The sequence below is a fragment of the Anas platyrhynchos genome, chromosome 1 (genome assembly GCF_047663525.1).
Source record: "Anas platyrhynchos isolate ZD024472 breed Pekin duck chromosome 1, IASCAAS_PekinDuck_T2T, whole genome shotgun sequence".
NCBI classification, from domain to species: domain Eukaryota; kingdom Metazoa; phylum Chordata; class Aves; order Anseriformes; family Anatidae; genus Anas; species Anas platyrhynchos.
In genome coordinates this window covers 105,474,497-105,495,144 of record NC_092587.1, presented here as the reverse complement: position 1 = coordinate 105,495,144, position 20,648 = coordinate 105,474,497, and the positions used below count along the sequence as shown (strand labels likewise).

Here is a 20,648-nt window from a genome sequence, read left to right as displayed (position 1 = left end):
AACTTTTATTTGTGTGCATCTCACTAAGACGTTAAAAAATTTAATTATGTATGCAGTCTTGCTCTGAAAAAAGCTTTCTTCTGAAAAGTATCCATACTCACATGTGGCATCTTCTTTCATATCTTAATTTAAGACTAAAATTAATCTTAATTTAATTAAAACTAGGCTTAATTTAATTTAAAATTAAATTATCTTTTTTTACATCTAAAATAAACTTTAAAAACCTGTTAAGTTTTAAATGTAGAATATTTCCAAATTACACACACTCAAAAAGAAAATATCCTGTGTAATTTAAATAAGACAGGACTAATTTTTATCTTTATTTCTGTAAAATTGGTCTCTATAGCCTTACTTAGCCTTAAGCCTTAAACTTTAAGCCTTACTTGCTTAAGCCTTACTTACGATTTTCCAAAATGTAAAAAAAATGTAAAAAAAAAAAAAAAAAAAAAAAAAAAAAGAGAGAGAGAGAGAGAAAGGAAAAAAGGCAAGAAACCTTCTTCAAAACTATATTCATCAGAAATGCTGATACCGTGGTGTTTAGAATAACAAATATTGAAAAATATTTTCATTCACTGTGTCAGGAATGAGAATGTTAAGAACTGTCAAACATTATTCAGCCTGAGCCCAGATCCCCTTGACTAGTCCTTCTCTCCATAAGGAAACTTCAAATTGATTTGAGTAATAATGAAATCTAAACTATTTTGAACACATTTACATTAGGACAGTAATTATATGAAATATTTAACATAAACAAAAGTTTCTATACCACTGTCATTTTATTCTTAGAGGGAATCATGCACTAAGGAATGAACCAAAAGTTATTTAAAAGCTAAGTACTATAGTCTGGTTGTAGTACTATAAACCTTATTTATCATGCATTATCAAATACAAAGTTGACAATATTTGGTTTGCTAGTATGGACCTCTGAAAGCTTCAAAATATTTTGACAATTCATTGAAGATATGTCACCAAAATATTTAAATAAACCGTATCATGTTGATAAAGGCAATACTTCCATGTTACTACCGAGAGTGGAAATCACTACTGAGCGATTCATAAGTGTCTTCAGCATTCCCCTTGGATAGAACAAATTCCCTATAACAGCTGGGCACGTGATGCTATCTAAGCCTTTAAATCAATGTTTAGGGAAATAGATATTGAAGAGGTCTTTAAATATATATATATTGAAAAAGGAAGGATCTGTAGCTTCAAGATAAAATAAGGTAAAGGTTAAAAAAAAAAAAAAAAAGATAAAATAAGATAAAAAAAAAGGTAAAATCTTACATTCACCTTTCAGAACAACAAAAGAAAATCTAACTGTGTTTTGAATCTTCTGTATTCCAGCATTCTGTATTAAGATTTAAGGAGTTAGCAAATACATCCCAGCGAAATTTTTGTGATAGAACTCAGGAAAAGATGCTGTTTCCATCGTGGATTGAATTAAATCTTTGTTCTATGTAGTGTGTTCTGACTTTTAACAAAGATGAAAGAGCTTTTATAATGTTACTTTATAACCAGTACAAGCTGGGACTCTGAACAGCAGTGACAGGAACATAGTATGATGACTCTGAACAGTCATTAGAATTTCACAAAAGCAGGAATCATTATTGCCTCCATGCTGGTGGTTTTAGCAGAGGTGTGTTGCATAGATGATCATGGTTAGAGCAATGAAAAATAACAAAAACAAACAAAAAATCATGGGATCTTTCACAAAAGGTAACACTCAGTTGTGTTGGGAATAGAATCTCTCAAATAGTAAGGTCAGTTGTACTCCAGATGCTGACAGGAGTGTTGAAATGTTGAAATACTACTTGCAACAAGATATACACAGACGCATCAGGTAAGTAAGATTACCCAAGCTGTTCTGCTAAATTTTTCTAAGATAGTGTATGGTCCCACATGATCCCTCCTGCACATGCATGACCCATTACTATAGATTATCATAAAACATGTGCAAAACACCCTTTAGCTATCTGAACTGTGTACAAAACACTATTCCACATTACTATTTCTGTGGTTGTGTAAACAGTTTCTGCTGAATTTTATATTATCTATGTTCAGTTTAATCAGTTTTTCCATCTGCAGCAGAAACTACCTAGGTTAGTCTCTTGGATGACCAGATTCTCTGTACAGGATGTTAATGAACCTGGAATTAATCAGTCAATCAATGGGTACAGGTAGTGCCTACCAATTGGTCTAGGCACAGCAGAATTCCCCTGTGGGAATTCTGTCCAAAAATTCCTGCCCAGGGAACTCCTGTTGGAATTAGTCAGGGGTGGGCCCTGTTAGTCACTATGTCTCAAGTTTGTCTGTTGTCTCAAATCAGCCCATTGTCTCATCTATGAGAATCTAGCTGGGGAGTGCCTCAGTGAATTGACTTGTGTGCACTGGGTATGTACACAGGCACAGATATGATACCTGGCTGCATCAAGATTATAACTATAAAATCTATTTGAATACTAACAATTTACATTCCTTATATTTTATTACAGGGCTCTTTTTGTTTAAATGAGTAAGGGAAACACACTACTTGCAACAACTTTTGGATTGGTCAAAACAGCAATCCACTGTGCATTTTGAGGACCGGACAGCATTATCCAGACTATTTCCTTAATTTTATGTAGCCATATATTTACGTGAAAAGTATAAAAAATCTAAAGAATCATAAGTTACTTCAAGGGGAGGGTTACTTATTTTAGTTTTTACTCATGTTAATAGTAACACTTACAAGTGAATGTCATATTCCTGTAAGAGTCACCATTTCCCTTTCATTCATTATGAATAACATGGCCTTCTTTAAAACTCAGAAAGAAGAGGCCTCAATAATTTTAAGAATATAAATAATTAAGGAAATGTCCAGAGCAGTATGTCATTATTATCTTTGATTTTAAGATCACTTGTAGTTTTCTAACTTGCTAGCTTCACTTTTATGAGTGTACTGTAAACATGTTAAAAGAGCTCCTGCTGATTCAAAAAATACTTTTGTTGCCTAATGAGTATCCAAAAATAAATAAATAAATAAATAAATCACAATTTCTAAATTATTGTATCAACGATAGACTGTGATATATAAAAGTTAGGTAATTGGAAGCAAGCAGGAAGAAGAAAAGAGTGAGAAATTCAGTGCTTAATCAGGAAAGATACAAATAACTGAATATGTGTGTGCATATACATATATATAATGTTGTGACCTAATGAAACTATGAAGTGGGAAACAATTAAAAAACCCTGTTCCCCATTACTCAAACCTTGAGGTGAATTAAACACATTTGTTCTTAAATGTAAAAAAGGTTAATGAACAAAGCATGAGACAGAATCCTACTGCCATAAGCAGATCTACAAGGAGTTTGCAAAGACGTTATCTCAAGCCAATTCCTCACAGCACCAGTCCTGCAGATGTGTGCATGGTTTGCCTTAGTACATTGTTTGGTTCATTCCTCAGCACCAGTTCTGCTCATGGAAGGTGCCTCTGGGCACTCACATTGTTACATTGTTACAAAACAGTGCCATGGCCTTTCTTAATTCTTCAACAAGGGAAACTTAATTCCTTTCCATGTCATTCTGTCTCTGGCATTCCTGCTTCCAGACATTTTAACCCCTTCTTCATTTAGGTCTCCTTGCCCTCCATGTCAGATCATTCTTTGGTCACAAATTACCGTTGCTGATCAGTTGCAACTTGAATTTCCCCTTCATTATCTGTGCAATTTCAGTAAGATGAAGACAAACATTCAGATTGGTTTTACAGGCCAGAGCTCTTACAGTTCTCATAACACAGCTGTATTGGAAGATTTTGGAGCTCTTGTGTAATATCCAACAATGTAGATATGCTTGAGTAAGAAGTATCCTTTCTTGTATGTCTTGACAGATATATTAGGAGACTTCTCTTTGACTTTCATACATCAAAATTCAATGAATATATATAAACTTCTGTTGTTTATAAGTCTTGTTATATGAAGATTGAAGCTGAAGTGAAAGAGAATATTCTGAAATATGATACATAGTTTAGAATATAACAAAACAAGCTTTCTTATCTTCAAAGTTAAGTAAACAAGACATCAAGTAAAACTTAAAAGGCTGGAATAGTATTCTGACATCTGCCACAGAGAAAAAAGAAAAAAAAAAGAAAAAAAAAAAAAAAAAAACAACTGCTAATTTCATTTACACATTTCTGAAACCAGACCAATTCACTTTTATCTTATTAAAAACCTAGTTTTCTACTCCTTGCAAGTCCTATAAAACTAGATAACTAAGCCTCAAGAAGTTCATTTCAAGACAACAGAAGTAAAAGAACAGCTGAAATTCTTTCATATTACACTTATACAAAAGTATAAACAACATTGTGACAGCTGTACTGAAGACATAAATTTTTAATGCGATTTTTCTCACTCAGGTTCCTCAGGAGAAAATGGACTCAAAATAGCAATTATGATTTATTATTGCACTAGGGACAGGGTACTACACAGTTGCTGCTTGTCTTTAAGAAAGGCTTAACAATACAATTTTTATTAAAATTGTAAGAACTAACATTAAAACGAATGCTTATACAGCTGGTCTGCTATTAGATATGAAGTATACCTGAACAAATAAGAAACAATAAAATTTAGACACACATGCACTAATGAAGCATCTACATGTATATAAGGTATAGGCTTGACTCTACAGCAGATTTCAAAACTTGTAACACCTGTAGCAGATGATATAAAATCAGTACACAGAATTCCAGTTACTCATTAGAGGTTTTCTGAGTAGGTTAACTCTTCAAATTCTCATATAGACTTTCCTTAACTCTTCAATTCTCATATAGACTCTCCTTTGCATGCCTAGCAAGGTAGCAGATCTGTCTCCCACAAGAGATATATAGAATCATAGTATGGATCAGGTTGCAAGGGACCTTACAGACCATCCAGTTCCAAGCCCCATGCCATGGGCAGGGACACCTCCCATGACACCAGGTTTCTCAAAACCCCATCCAACCTGGCCTTCCAGGGATGAGGTATCCACAGCTTCTCTGGGCAACCTCTTCCAGTGCCTCACCAACCTCTAAGTAAAGAATCTCTTCCTTAATATATAACCTCAAACTATCCCCTCAGAGTTCAAAGCCCCTTTAACTACATGCCCCTGTAAAAAGTCCCTCTCTAGTTTTCTTGTAGGCCCATTTATATACCTGAAGGCCACTATAATGTCTCACCAGAGCTTTCTTTTCTCCAGGCTGAGTAACCCCAACTTTCACAGACTATATTGATAGAAGAGGTACTCCAGCCCTCTGACACACAGGGAGAAAAAACATTGTTCTTAAGGATAAACAGAGGCATTGTGGCAGTTTGCTTTTCACTCTTTTCTTGTAGAAATATTAAAGTAGGGAAGCCATGAAACTTATTGACACATAATCACAACTTTGCTGAGAACAATGCAAAGTCAAAGGCTGTACAAGAGAAAAGCCTTCAGTGGATTATTTCAAACCTTAGAGAACCATAGCATAGCAAGAAAGTCCTGTTCATATTTTGGCCCAGAGAAATGTGAAGAAAAATGTCGGTTGAGTCATTACAGGGATAAAACTAGAGGTAAAATGGGACATTTTCAACGACAGCCAGACAACTATATAACCTCAGGTTTATTTACACATCCACTGAGAGAGTTACCAAAATGCAAAAGAAGCAAAACAAGGAACTATTAGACAGAACTATTCAAAAAATCACAGAATCACAGAATGGCCAAGTTTGGCAAGGACCTCTGAAGATCATCTAGCCCAACCCCCTGCCGAACAGAATCACCTAGAGCATGATGCGCAGGATGGCATCCAGGCAGGTTTTGAGTATCTCCAGAGGAGACTACACAACCTCTCTGGACAATCTGTTCCAGTGTTCTGTCACCCTCACAGTAAAGAAGTGACTTCTCATATTCAGCCAGAACCTCCTGTGCTTCAGTTTGTGCCCATTGCCTCTCATTCTGTCACTGAGCATTTATAAGAAAGCATGCACTTGATTTGTAGGAATGTTATCAACATGTAACTGATTTTAAAAGAAGATATATCTTCTGTAATTCAAACTGTTTTTATAGTCTTTTAGCATTTATTCCCAAAAATCACAACAAATCAAATTTGCCCATTCACGCTTTTTCTCAAGTATTAAATAGCATACACTAAGTCAATTAATGCCAGATTTAAGATAATATTTTATGCATCTGGAGAAGAGTAGATGAACCTCCAGAGTTTGACAAAAATAATTTAGACTGTAAAGTCTAAACCCTTTGCTAAAGGCCTGTGGAATTTAAATACCTAGATGCATTTTTTTTTTCATATCTAATTCAGGCACTGTTAACATTGGCACCAGAGGATTTTTTCAAAAAGTATATTTTAAGAGATTTATAGAACAGTGAGTATTATCATATTGCAGTTGTATAACAAAAGCAGTGTGATCACAACATGTAACAGTACTAGGTAAGTTTAAAGGTAGAAATAATATAATTTTAAAAATATTGGTGATAACTATTGAATGTTGTTCCATAAACTAAAGGAATAATTAATATCTTGAAATATGTTGTTGAGATCTTTATCATGGAAAGGAGAGTAGGATACTACAGGTTATTTATAGGGTCCTTTTATTCATATGCTAAATCAGGAACATGAATATTTAATGTTTTTGACATATACAGAATTTAGGGCCTGAGTCTCATGTCCTATGCTTAGGTACATTTTCCCACATTCCTGTAGCGTTGGATTTACTACACATGCAAATATCAACCACATTAACTATGAGAATTATGTGCATGTATTGGGATTATGTGACAAAGTTTTGGTTGTGGAGTGGCCTCTGTGAGAAGAGACTAGAAGCTGCCCCACAGATCAGAGCCAGCTCCAGAAAGCTACAAAAATAACCTGCCACTGGCCAGAGTTCAGCAAGTGAGCAACACCAGTTGCACCACTGTGATAGCATAGTTCACAAAGGGAAATTAAATAAATAAATAAATGGGGGGGGTTATAAAGACACCTAAAAATAGATAAAAGATATTTTTTCCCAATAAGGACCAAGATATAGAAGTAGAACCACTGTTAGAGTCTGCTTTGGGGGGTTACTCACAGTGAAATTTTACCATGAAAATTCTGGATACATGTATTGGTTGTATAAGCGTCAAATATATCTGTGAATATTCTTTATACCACATACTGGAATTAATTGGTGAAAAAGACTTTTTACCATAAAGAATTAATCTTCAGCACAGATTCTATAACCAGAATCAACCTAAAATATGCAGGTGCATATTACTTGATATTACTATTGTTTATTTGGTTAAAAATGAACTGAAATCCAGAAATGGTTTGTCTGTTATTCTGTTTTACACTGTGGTTTGAATTGTTCCTGAAAAAAAAATATTTAGTTTTAGTTTTTGTAATTAAAAAATGATTTATTTTTTTTCTAGTCACCACAAGAGGACCTAAATTATTAAGAAGCAAAATTGGAAGCAGTTATGATTAAACTATATATATACCAAATAAAAAATAGAAGCCAATAGCATTAGTGGCTGGATGTGTACTACACTTTCTTTTCAAATCAACTCTTCCTCTTTTTAGATGTTCTTCACATTCCTATTTTGCATAAAAGTTCCCATGGATAATTATATACCTGTTATTTAGCACATTTCCAATTACAACACACACATACACACACACACACACACAAAGAACAGCAGATTGCACAAGAATAGCAGATTGCACAGTGTCAGAGTTAACAGGAAAATAGAAACTAAATGCCTAGTGATAAAAACTCAGAAGCAATGAGGTGAATTAAATCCATATAAAAGAATAACCCATTAAAAATATACAGTATATTTTCAAAGCATTCTTAAAAGTGTAGTAGATGTCTCTACATGAAGTGTCTAAACACAATACTTAAGTAATTAGTTCTTAGTGAAACAAAAATTTTAAAAAAAAAAAGGAAAAAAAAGAAATCTCACATATAAAATCAATACAAAAAAATGAATACTTATAAAAGACCGGTAAAATCCAAGCTACCACATGACGAAAAATAAACAGATTAACAGATAATAATAATAATAATAATAATAATAATAATAATAATAATAATAATAATAATAATAATAATAGCAGTTATTATCATTATTAAATAATAATACAAATAATATAAAAATTTTAAAAATGGTATTTTTAATATAACAAGATGTGAATTCATAGAATTTATCTGCAGAATTATTAATCACCTTTGTCATTTTAATTTGCTGTTATGACTTTAATTCAACCATGACTGCAAATATTAATATAGATTTTATTTTCATTTTAGATACATTATTCTGTAGGGTTCCTTGAACACTGAAGAACATGCCCCAAATTTTCTTATAATATCTGAGATTTATATAATTCCAGTTTGATATTTGTAGTGTAGAGCTAGCTCTTTCAATGCTGGTTAGAGTTATTCTCATCTCTTCACAGACCATTGAATATTTTACTGGTGTTTCTCAATATCTTTTCCCAAAGATCACCCATTACTCTACATGACAGGCAGGCTGATTGGGACTGAAATAATCTGGAAAGACTGTGCTGGGATGTCAACTGAATTAGTATATATCTACAAAGAGATCAATAAGGAAGTGATAATAGTTGTCACCTTTCTCTGCACTTGCTGATGCTTCTACTCTAGTACCACAGTTATTAGGCTCTTTCTTCACATTTATCCTCTCTTGGGAAAATATCTACACTGTCATCTTAAATTAGGACTTAATACTTCACTTGAGTTCTGCAAATCATCCCCAACTGGAACCTCACTGTCAGTGACACCACTATGAAGAATATTAGTTTACACTAATCTGTTTAGATGTAGAGCTTAGGGATATGGTTTAGTGGGGACTGTTAGTGTTAGGTTAGAGGTTGGACTCGATGATCTTGAGGTCTCTTCCAACCTAGAAATTCTGTGATTCTGTGATTCTGTATATAAATTTGTATATAAACTCTTTGAACCATGCAGGCCTAAATGAATTGTTGCTGTGGTCCATTTTCCCCTCCTCTCCTGTCCTTTTTTTTTTTTTTTTTTTTGGCTCAGAACTTCAAATAAATTGATTTTATTGACGTAATATCTACCACAATTTCCCAGAGTAGGAAAAGTTCTGTCTAAACTACCTTTGTAGTTTAGACAAAAAGCTTTATGTATTAATTGCTTTTCAACTTCTCTATCAAACCCAGAATTTCCATTTTATTCTGGTTGACACCTATAGGCTTTTCACTACAATGGCAGTTTTCTTCAAAAGCAAGTCTTAATTTAGGAATGGGAAAGAGAAGAAATAAAAATAAAAAAATGATTTTCCTCACTCTTCATCTGTTGCTGATTGAACTTATAGTCTACCTGAAGAATTGTTAAGGTTGTACTTATTTCCAATAGATCTCTTTTTGTGAAGATCCTGTTAGATAATTAAAGACCTTAAAAATAAAGCAACACCAGCTCCCCTGCCCCAGCCCAGGAATAGTCCCACAACACCTGAGTTTGGTGAGCAGAGTGGGAAGCAGTTCCTTTGCAGTAACAGGCTCTGTCAATTGTTTAGTGGCCATCAACCAAACACAAGGCCTCAAATCAAGAGCAAGGTCAATCCAGAAAGTCCAGCAAACAGTGTAGGACAAGCAAAGAACAGCACTTCACACAGGCTACCTACAGCATAGCTCAAGTCAGAACTCAGTGCCTTAATCTGAGCTGTCTCCTAAACCACAGTCAGAGGATGTGGGTGGGGGTACCAGGTGAGACTTTTAAAGCCATTAAAATCTGTTGCTGCACTTAGGATCCTGACAGTACACATCTACCAACCATCTTTACTTAATATGTATTTTTTATGTTAACATTTTTCAAGGAAAAATACCTAAAACAGATTAGGATGACTGTAGAAAGTCCACCTAGGCCTGTGACAACAGCAGCTGTCAAGGGAAGTGAATTTTAGGGGAAATACAAGTGCTCCAGCCCTGAGGGAGCCCAAAATTTCATAAACCAAATGTGGTTTGTATTTAGAGCAGCCAATCAGTTTTGCTTTTATCAATTTATCTAGCCTTCCTTTGGAACCCTTATAAATTTCAACATCTATAACAGCATATGCTGAAGAATTTCAAAGTTTATCTATATGTTTCCAGGGGTTTCAGTTATATTTATAAAATCTGGCTGCTATTCTATAGGAAGTTTCAGTTTCTCATTGGGACTCTGGAGCAACATAGTGGGTGCTGAACACATGACCCCCAAATTACGTATGTATTCTGAGGTTTTACTTCAGGCCTTCTCTAGTCTGCAACCATAGAATGAATGCTCATTAGAAACCAAAGCACATAGATGAGCTCCTGTGGCACATCTTCCAGTTTGTTGAGAGAAGCTGGCACATGCTTTGATGCAAACTAAAGAATTTTAAGGAGACAAAATTAACTTAAAACAAATATTGTCCTATTTCAGTGAAAAAAAAAAATAATAATGTATCACAGAATCACGGAATTGTAGGGGTTGGAAGGGACCTCAAGAGATCATCAGGTACAACCCCCCTGCCAAAGCAGGTTCCTAGAGCAGGTTGCCCAGGTAGGTGTCCAGACAGGCCTTAAATATCTCCAGAGAAGGAGGCTCCCCAACCTCCCTAGGCAGCCTGTTCCAGTGCTCCATCACCCTTACCATGAAGTTCTTTCACATTTTGGTGCAGAACTTCCTGTGATCCATTTTTTGGCCATTGTCCATTGTCCTTTCCCCACAGACCACTGAAAAGAGGTTGGCCAAATCCCTCTGTCTCCCACACTTAAAATATTTGTAAACATTGATAAGATCCTCTCAAAGCTGAACAGACCCAGCCTTTCCTCGGAAAGAGGCTCCAGGCCTCATATCATCTTTGTTGCCATCTGCTGGACTCTTTCCAGGAAATCCCTGTCTTTTTTTTTTTTTGTACCAGAGAGCCCAGAACTGGACACAGTAAACACATGTACTACTGGACACATGTAGCCACGCTGAGTGAGAAATCCCAGTTTATCTCCTGCAAGAAAGGCATGGTATTCTATATTTCTAAAATATCCCTCTATCCACATGCTGTTCACCCTTCTTCTTTTTTTTTTTTTTTTTTTTTTTTTGCCTGGGCTGAAGGTTTTTTGCCTGGGCTGAAGACTCCTGGCTTTCTTGCACATTCATTGTAAAGCACATATTCCACATTTGTATTTCCTTCTTACTCCTTGACCGAGTCTACTCAGTTCTACTATGTCAAGGAAATAAAACTGCAAAAAGCACTCAAGATGTAGTAAGCAAAACGATGTGTTTTTTTTTGTTTGGTTGGTTGGTTGTTTTTTTTTGTTTTTGTTTTTTTTTTCATTAGGAAGAGGAAAAACATGTACTTACTTTGAATACCCTCTCAATATTCACTACAATAGGGATTTTTTCTGAAAAAAAAAAAAAAAAGCATGCCTTTCTTTGTACAATATCTCTTCATGAATTACTTTATACAAGGAAGAATGAAACAATTACTTTCAGCATTAAATGATTATAAGAACTGATCATATTGTATTTAAGATATCTGCTGTCCTGTAGCAGTTATTTCTCTGTGGTAAATACTGGACTATTTTGAATCCATTACCAAAACACATGAAGTAATCATTGAACATTCCTACAAATATATTACTGCTATTCCTTTTGTACTGTTGCTGGAAAATTCTAATTTTCACTTTATATATTCTTCATTTAACAATATTAACATTTTTTGATTTGAAAAAAAAAAACATCTCCTACCTTGGATGAAAACTTCTGTGGATTTCTTCACTTTTTACATTTTCAAGTTCAGATCATAGAAAATTGCATATATGTTGTTATAATATGAGTAACAAATGCAAAAAAAAATAAAAAATGCAGTCATAATATTCTTAGGCTGAAAAATAAGAGAAACTGAGTTTTTCCTTTTTTTAAACAGTAAGTTTTACATTTGCCGTAGAAGGCTTACTAGGTAAAATAAGACATTTAAGCAACAGCTTCTGATCTGTGGAGATTAGGATTTCTTTTGTTTGTTTTTTCTTTGTTAAAGCACAGTCTGTAATCATCACAACACTGTAAAAATATAATTTCTTTCACATCAAGTCATTAGAACTGCTAAGAACTGATTGGAAGCCAATGTTCAAGACAGTGGAACTGCTACAGATTCACAGAACATATAGACACAATCATTTAAAAATTCAGCATGCTTCACTGTCTTTATATAATTTATTCCTCCTTTTCCAATTTTTGCCTAACAACAATGCAGTAAATTAAAATAAAACCCAAATAAAAAAAAAAAAAAAAGAAAAAAAAGAAAAAAAAGAAATCCAGTCAGTTGTTCATGGGCTTGATTTAATTTGTACTGATGTAGAGTTAAAACAATATCAGCTAAACAAATAACTTTATTTAATGAAATGTTTGTTTGCTTGTTTGTTTGGTAAAGACAGGAAAAGAACTTGCAATACTCTTAGAAGGAAAAAAACAATAATTAAGAAAAATCATAAAATTCTGGTCTTCAAGCCTATTTTCTAATTCCATGAGTAACTTTAAGGCCTACACATGAAATTTAGGCCTTCTTTACTTCTGAGGATTGCTCTGATTCTTGGACTTAATAATTTTACTTGTTTCAAAGTTTCTTACAATAGATAACAATGCATAGAAAGGGTAGTGTTAACTACACCACGTTAAGCAACACCAGCCTCTAATATAGCTATACAGAACTTGCTAACTGCTGATGTTCAGTACTTTCTTGGGCTATGATTCAAAGATTTTTCTGGTGATCAAGAAGATTTTGTTGCCTAAACTTGTATATTGTCATGAAATACTGCAGTTTCAGTTAATCCACTTCTCAAGTAGAAAAATTTTACTGAACATCTTTTTACAAAAAAATTACTGAATACACATATAGAAAGTGAGATATGGCCATCAGATTCATCTCAGTTTCACAAGTGAAAAAGTGAGCTGGAGACTGTTTAGTGGTCTTTACTTAAAATCATACTAAAATATGACAGAGTTCAAAGTATAATCTATTGTGCAGAAAACCACAATAAAAATGTTTTGACTATAGGATTGAGCTTCTATCACTTAAAACAAATACATGAAACTAAACAACCAAGAACAAAATTTGTATATGTAATTGGAAAGAAAAAGAATGGGCAGAAAAAATGATTCATAGAGTTTTCAAATTTTTGTGGAATGTGTTAGTAGTTCTTTTATATTTTTTCTTTTATATTCTAACTTCAACTTAAATATCTGTAACAGCAGATGAAGTAGTCTTTATTTATTCAACTAGTGATTTGCAGCACAATTTGTTTTATATAAAGCTCAATACAGTGTTTTCTATCTTCAGCAGAAACACCTATAAGGTTTTTTAAACTGAAAACTTTTTATAGAGATCTAAGATTTGAACAAAATAAAATAGGCTATGATTTTTGATTACACTGTGTAGAATACTTCAGAGTATAATGCTAAAATTTAATATTGGAATTTGGTAAATATTTCAAAGCAAGTGCTGAAGAATCAACTTATTTTATATGTATTAGGTACTGTAAAAGCCTTTTTTTTCAGTGTTAAAATGTTACAAAGGCTTATTTCCAATTGAATAAAACTATTCAAATAAACCTTTCATCCATAAGATTGTATATGGCATGAATTCATTTGATAAAATGTATATTAAGCTTGCATTCAAAAGTCTCTCTCCTATGTGGATCATTTATTTTAAAGGTAGAAGTCTGAACATTTCCTTCTCCTGGGATTTTTTTGCCCTTTATACTTCTTGGATTACAGTTCTAAGTAACACTTTATTGCCAATCTACACAGATGAAGGTTAACTTTTAGAGAAAGTGTATTATTTTAAATAAACTTTTTCTATACTGTTTAAACTTCTTATGCTGAGAAAGGTTGGCCTTACAACTAACGGCTATAATTTCATTTTCTAAAATCCTTGTATTATAATTAAGGATAAATAAATAAAGGTAGACTATTCCAATGAACCAGTAATTTGCCTGCTGTAGTTACAGCTGGCTGGGATTCATGTTTGCTGGGTATATTCCCACAGGTGGTTTGTCACTGCTTGAGCAGAGACTGGCTTGGATTAATAAACATGTAGTTAGGATGTTGGTTAGAATTAGGCAAATTCTAATTTAAACTTTTTGGGCAAAAAAATCTGCAGTGAGACCTTGAGGTAAAACAATGTAGTGGAACTGGAGAAAAAATAAAAAAATAAATAAATAAATAAATAAATATATATATATATATATATATATATATATGGAATGGAAGCAATGTAAGTTTTGGAAATAAATGGCTTAAGATTTTGCACAGGTATTAATTTGGAATATATTTTTATTATTCTATAAAATGTAGAAATACAAAAAAAAAAAAAAGTGTAGAAAAGTAGACAATAGAAATGTATTATAGAAGTGTCTCAGCAGTCAGTTCTCCAGTTCTCGACCAGCTTTTTAATTTCCCTTCTCTTTTCTTTTTGTCCTGATGTAGCAACTAACTTTGCATATACATATATCATATGCATGCACATTTTTATATCCATTTATCATTCATATCCATTAATAGACATTGTAGAATGGTGCTGCTTAACTTCAATGGTTTATTCTAAAGCTCAAAGTCAAAATCAAAAAAGTATCTTCTGTACTTCTGTACCTCCTGTACGTGTTAACAGGTCTACATCTATCAGTAATCTGATATAATTACATCCTGTGCAGTTAAATAGTTCTGTCCAGAGATGTGGTGCTGGAAACATTAATTCCTGAGAGTTTGAAATAAAGAGGCACATTTAATACCTTTAATATCATAGAATTTAATTTTTGTCTAATCTTGCTTTTTAGTAGTTGAGATTTCCACATGGGGGAGATCAGAAGAATTACTCTGCAGGGTCCAATCAGATTTCCACTTACTGCACTCATCAGTCTTCAGCAGTGGCCAAATGCTACAAAATGGTTAAGAAACAAAAAGAATACAAAGGAATTCTTTCTCTCTGATACCCTACAGATTTTTCCAGTTGCTTATCTATCCAGTAAATCAGACTCATGTCTGCACTTTTAATAGCTAGTAATAGAACTATTTTCTCTATTTTCTTTAAAATATAAAATAATAATAGTAATTATCAGTATGTTTATTTACAATATATGCTTAAATGAGAAATATATTACTCTAAAGAAGACTTTATACTATAAGTAGAAAAAAATATATATACAATTCTGTCCAAATTCTTCCAGACAGTCAAATGGGGATGTCTTCCATAAATATTCAAAATTTTCTTCCCAAAACAATGATAAATTCTTCAGGATTAAAATAAGTAGGCTTCCCTGAAAAGCATCTTTAGAAGTAACTATAAGTGACAGCAATGTTCACAAACCCTGTTTAGCAGAGAAGGTACTTATATGATCTAAAGAAACAAGAAATTACCAAAGAAAGCATTTTGCTTGGGATGAGGACAACTTTGTAAATATTCATATGCAGCCATTGTTCAGCTAATATCAGTTCAATGTTGTGACAGGTCATTTCTTGCTCTGAACCTGAGAGAAATAGTTTCATGCCAAGTCATCAGTGGACAGTATAGTTCTCAGAAGGGGAAAGATCCTGGGATCATTTTAAATCAGTTGTTCAGAAAACTGCTTTGATTTTATCATCCATTCTTGCTGAATTAGACCAAACTGCAATATGAGTGGTCAATCTTTCATTCTGTGTTCTTGTATCTTTCTTTTTCCCCTTAGTGGAAACATGTAGCTTTTCATTTTCAGGTTTATTAGGTTTATCAGGTTTATAGGCATGGAGAGTATTGGAGTTTGAGTTATGGAAACCAGGAAATTACAGGTGAGTATTTTTCTTTTAAAGATTCCTCTCAGATATTGATATAATTGTGTGGAATAATCCTTGTTTTGGGTAATTCTATCAGAACAATAATGCATTCTGTTTCTCTCTACTGCCTAATGTAAATAAAGTTGCCTTTATTATACCAGACATACTTTGCTGCTTAGTCTTCTCTATTTTTCTTCCCAATCATAATACACATGTGATGGTGCCAAAAGATAACGTAGACAACAATCTAGCATCGTGTATGAGGACATACAACATGACTTGTTTAAGATCCTAATGTTTTTTCGAAAAGAGGGCTTTAGGAATGAACTCCAGTATCTGTCAAGGTGATCTTGGGCAGTTGAGATCTTTTTGACTTTTGGGATGAGAAATGCATAGTATGATAGCTCCCAATAAACAACTAGGTTTTATTTTCATTTACACCTTCTGTGTGTAAGGAGCAAGGGAGCAATGAGTGTTCTGCCATGGCTCAGTTTGCCTCAATGTGTTGGTTTTACCCTGCTGGGCAGATAAACTCCACCACAACCACTCTCTCACTTCTCCTCCTCAGCGGAAGGGGGAAGAAAATATGAAGGAAAAGGGCTCTGAGGCAGAGATAAGGACAGGGAGATCGCTCCCATCAAGGGCAAAGCAGGCTCAAAATTGGCAGGTTAATATAATTTAGTGCCTATCACTAGCAGACTAGAGCAGTGTGAAACTAAAAGCAAACTAAAAACACTTGCCCCCCCATCTACCCTCTTCTACCTCTTCTCCCCGAATGGTGCAGGGAAACAGGAAATGGGGGCTACAGTCAGTCTCTAACACTGTCTCAGCCGCTCCTTCATGGTCACTCTGCCCCTGCTCCACATGGGGTCCTTCCTATGGGATGCCATCCTTCCCAAACTGATCCTGTGTGCACTTCCCACAGGCTGCAGCTCTCCAAGAACTGCTCCAACATGGGTCTATTCCACGGGGTGCATCCAACAGAAGCAAACTTGGTTTGCCTGAGTAACACAGGCAGCCACTCCCACCAGACCTCTTGCACCACTGTCTGAAACAGGTCTGGAACAGAGTCTGCTCCTGCAGCTGTCCACAGGCCTCAGCCTCCTTCCGACCCCATCCACCAGGGGCTCCTCCACAGCTGCAGCATGGAGATTTACTCCATGTGGGACCCATGGGTTTCAGGGGGACAGCCTGCTCCACCATAGGCCCCTCCACAGGCCACAGGGGAACTGCTGCTGCCTGCCTGGAGCACCTCCTCTGCTCCTTCTGCACTGACCATGGTGTCTGCAGAACAGTTTCTCACCAGCTTGCTCTCCCAGCTGCTGTGTCAGCAGGTTTTCCCTTTCTTACCTATGCTCTCCCAGAGACACAATCGATGTTGCTCTCTGGCTTAGCTTTGGCAGCGGCAGGTCCCTTTTGAAGTTCGCTGGAACTGGCTCTGGTCTGACATGGGGCAGCTGCTGTGCTCTGCTCACAGAGGCCACACATGCATCTCCCCATTACCAAACCCTTACCATGCAAACCCAATACACTCAAGGTAAAGGGCCAGACAAATAAACACATCAGTTCTACAATTTAAACTTCTGGGATGGGAAATGCATAGTATGATAGCTCCCAATAAACAATTAGGTTTTATTTTCATTTGCACCTTCCGTGTGTAAGGAGCAAGGGAGCAATGAGTGTGAATGTGCGAGGACCTGCATCAACATTATAATTAAAAATAAATCTTTAAGTCAAAAAAACATATTATGTAGCAAGTCTAGTATTTTGACATTTTAAAAATAGTTTATATATATAGTGCAAGGCAAATCATGCTTTTGATTGTTTTTGTTTGTTTGTTATTTTGTTTTTTGGTGTTTTTTCTTAACATGCATTTCTTAACATTGTCTTCTTATAGAAAAATAGCTTGTACAAAAGTAGAAACAGAGGATTATACTTAAATGCCCAAGTTATGGAGTTCAGGATTGATTTCCCCCTAGCTAGCCACTGAAGTTGATAGAGACCAGAACACAGGAACACTAACTTACTAGATTGGGAGAGAACTGGGGACCAAAAGCAGGAATACAGACTAAGAGAGTATAATTGTTATGGTATTACAGATATTACTGTGACAATAAGATAATGAAGAGCAAAAGAGCCAAAAGTCCTCTTTTAATTCTTTCTGGGAGAGATCTTTAGCTCGGTGAAAAGGTATGACATACTTAAAAATTGTAATAGGTTACAAAGCAAAATGAGAATTGAGGATTAATCAAAAATGGACAAATAAACAAAAACATTCCTTTTTAGAAAGAAGAAAATAAGGGAATAACCTGTCTCTGCTTTTAATTTAGTTCCACGCAAGAGAACAAATGTTCTCTATTTTTCTATAGCAAGGAATGAACAACAGCAAACCTTTTCAAGGAGAAATGGAGGTATTGCTGCAAAATAAATTATAGTACTGATGTAGCATGGAAATGGTGGAGAAAGGGAAGAAAAACCCAAGACAGTTGTTACAGCTTCTCAGTGATGTACTGTATTTTGATAAGGCTTCACACAGCTATGGTAAGACAGATGTCAAGCATTAGATGGGGCCTCCCATTTCTATTTACAGCTCTATAAACCTATGACAGATTTGTGCTCTCAGTAAGTATCTGAGTATACAGCAGGTGAAGCTGCAATATAGCTGGATTCCTCCTTATCCAGTGAAAAAGCATATACTTTGTATATGCTCAGATGTGGCACCCCACAGGAATCAATATATTTTATATAGTCTGTTCTGTCACCTTGTGAGATGTTCCTATGTTGCTATTACATAAACTGTCTCTTCTTTTAGATCTCACTGTACTCTGTCATAGCAGCTTTTCTTTTAAACTGTTCATTTAGTCTTATTGTGAAAGATGTACATCTAAGTTAGAGTTATAAAGCTGACTAAGCAAGAACAATAGAAAACCTTGTGTTCAATTAAGATGCAGATTCCAGATTGTTGTATTGTTTCAAAACTGATGTTTCTATCTCTTATAGTGGTACGTTTTTATTGAATGGAAAAATACTATCTTAATTACATTTCTAGAATATCTATTTTTTAAAAAGAGCAAGCACGTACTGAGGAGAAAAAAATCAAATTATTTAAAGTTGTTACTTGTTATAAAAGATGAATAGGTTTTTCCCCTCTCACATCAGACCTCTTAGCAGTTTAATAAGGCCATTCTCTCTAGCATTGAGGGCAAAGTGCCTTACAAAGCTAAGAAAGTTGAAATCATAAGCCTCTGACCTCACCAGAGAAGGTGTTTGGGGATAGCAGTCTGATCAAGTGCATCAAGTGCTTATTTAGTCACTGACTGAGAAAAAGGTTCAAGAACACCCCTTTATACCTTTATTGTTCCAAACAAATAGAGACAAAGCCCTAAAAACTGAACACTTTTTTTTTTTTTTTTTTTTTTCACTGAAGATGGAAATCACACAGGTGAGCAGAGATCTGGCTCTATTTGATTGCACCAAGATCATACAATAGAGGTAAGTAGTTCAGTCATTTTTTTATTATTATTTTTTTTCTATTCGTCTCAGTATCTGATATGAATTAGGAGATAGGAGATGAAAAGATGTTTACAGACTTTGTGCCCTTCCTCAGTATTTTCAAGGATTACCTTAGATTTAATCTATTTGATCACAAATCATTTAGGAATGCAGCTGCCCAACAAAAAGACTGCATTTGGTGAGGCAATAATTTTAATTTGGGGTATTCCTCCCATAATCAGCTTAATACAATTTGGACAAGATACTTTTTCCATAATAACAGAATTCAACCCTTACAACCTTCATGCATCTGTGCATTGATGTGTAGGTGTTGGCATCATCTGCTGTTCCTTCCCCAAAGACAGAATGAATTTAAATTGGTTAAAGGGAATTTATTTTTCTCCCACAAAAATTATCCCTATAAAGAATAATTCAATTTCAGTAAATTACTAAGTGGTAGAGCAGAATGTTAAACAAACATATCTATATATATGCATGAATGTTATGTGTATATACACACTCTAAAAGAATATATTAATTTACAATAAGACTATTAATCTGGTATTGAAAACATAAGTGTTTTATTAGGTTTTTATACTCAATATCTTCTATAAACCCAAGCAAACATTGGAGTTAGAGCAAACATTGAGTCTACATTGCAGACTCATCTTTCCTTGTCATTTTATCAGATTTTTAGCTCTACAGAGAACTGAAAAAAAAATACAAGTCAATTAGGTAGGTCTATCCTATGTTTTAAATATAGAAACTAGTGCTTCACTCATTAATCAAATTTAATAACACCTCCAGCATCCTAAAGAGTAAGATTGGAATGTGTTTTAATAATGTTTTATACAAAAGGAAGGTGGGAATCACAGGAAGAAAATGTTAATCAAAAGATTAAGCATGCCAAAAATACAACCAGCTATGTAAAGTACAGAAAACACAGGAGATGGGTCATCAGGACTTCAATCCTACTACTGCTGCACTAGCAGATTGAATGCAAATTCCACTTAATCTCTTTCGCTGCTGGAAAGAATTAGAGCCATTGAGCTTTGAGGATGATACACAAGTAGCCCTACCTCCATGACACAGAGAAGATGAGAGAGGGTGGAACAAATGTGACACAAGCAGAAGTTTACCTTTTAAACAAGAGTCTTTGAAGACTTATGCAAGTAGGGATATTTTAAAAGTTTGGAACAAATGCACCTCCTTGTCTTGTGGCAAAGGCTCTCTTCTTTCTTCCAGCATCTCCTTGAATTGTGGGTTACAAGAGAGGCAGTTATTACGACTTCATCAGAAAACTTTAATAAAAGTAAAAAGCTGCTTAGCTCAGTCTATTTCTCATAAACAGGAGAACTATCATTA

At 34.6% G+C, this 20,648-nt stretch overlaps 1 long non-coding RNA gene across 1 annotated transcript in view; it reads left to right on the top strand.

Moving 5' to 3' along the window:
* Positions 1-20,648, top strand: part of LOC139999150 (uncharacterized) — a 132,623-nt gene that overhangs the window by 62,492 nt on the left and 49,483 nt on the right. Inside the window, exon 3 of the long non-coding RNA XR_011804267.1 lies at positions 19,219-19,283. This is a non-coding gene — a long non-coding RNA (uncharacterized lncRNA). The remainder of the gene's footprint in view (positions 1-19,218; positions 19,284-20,648) is intronic.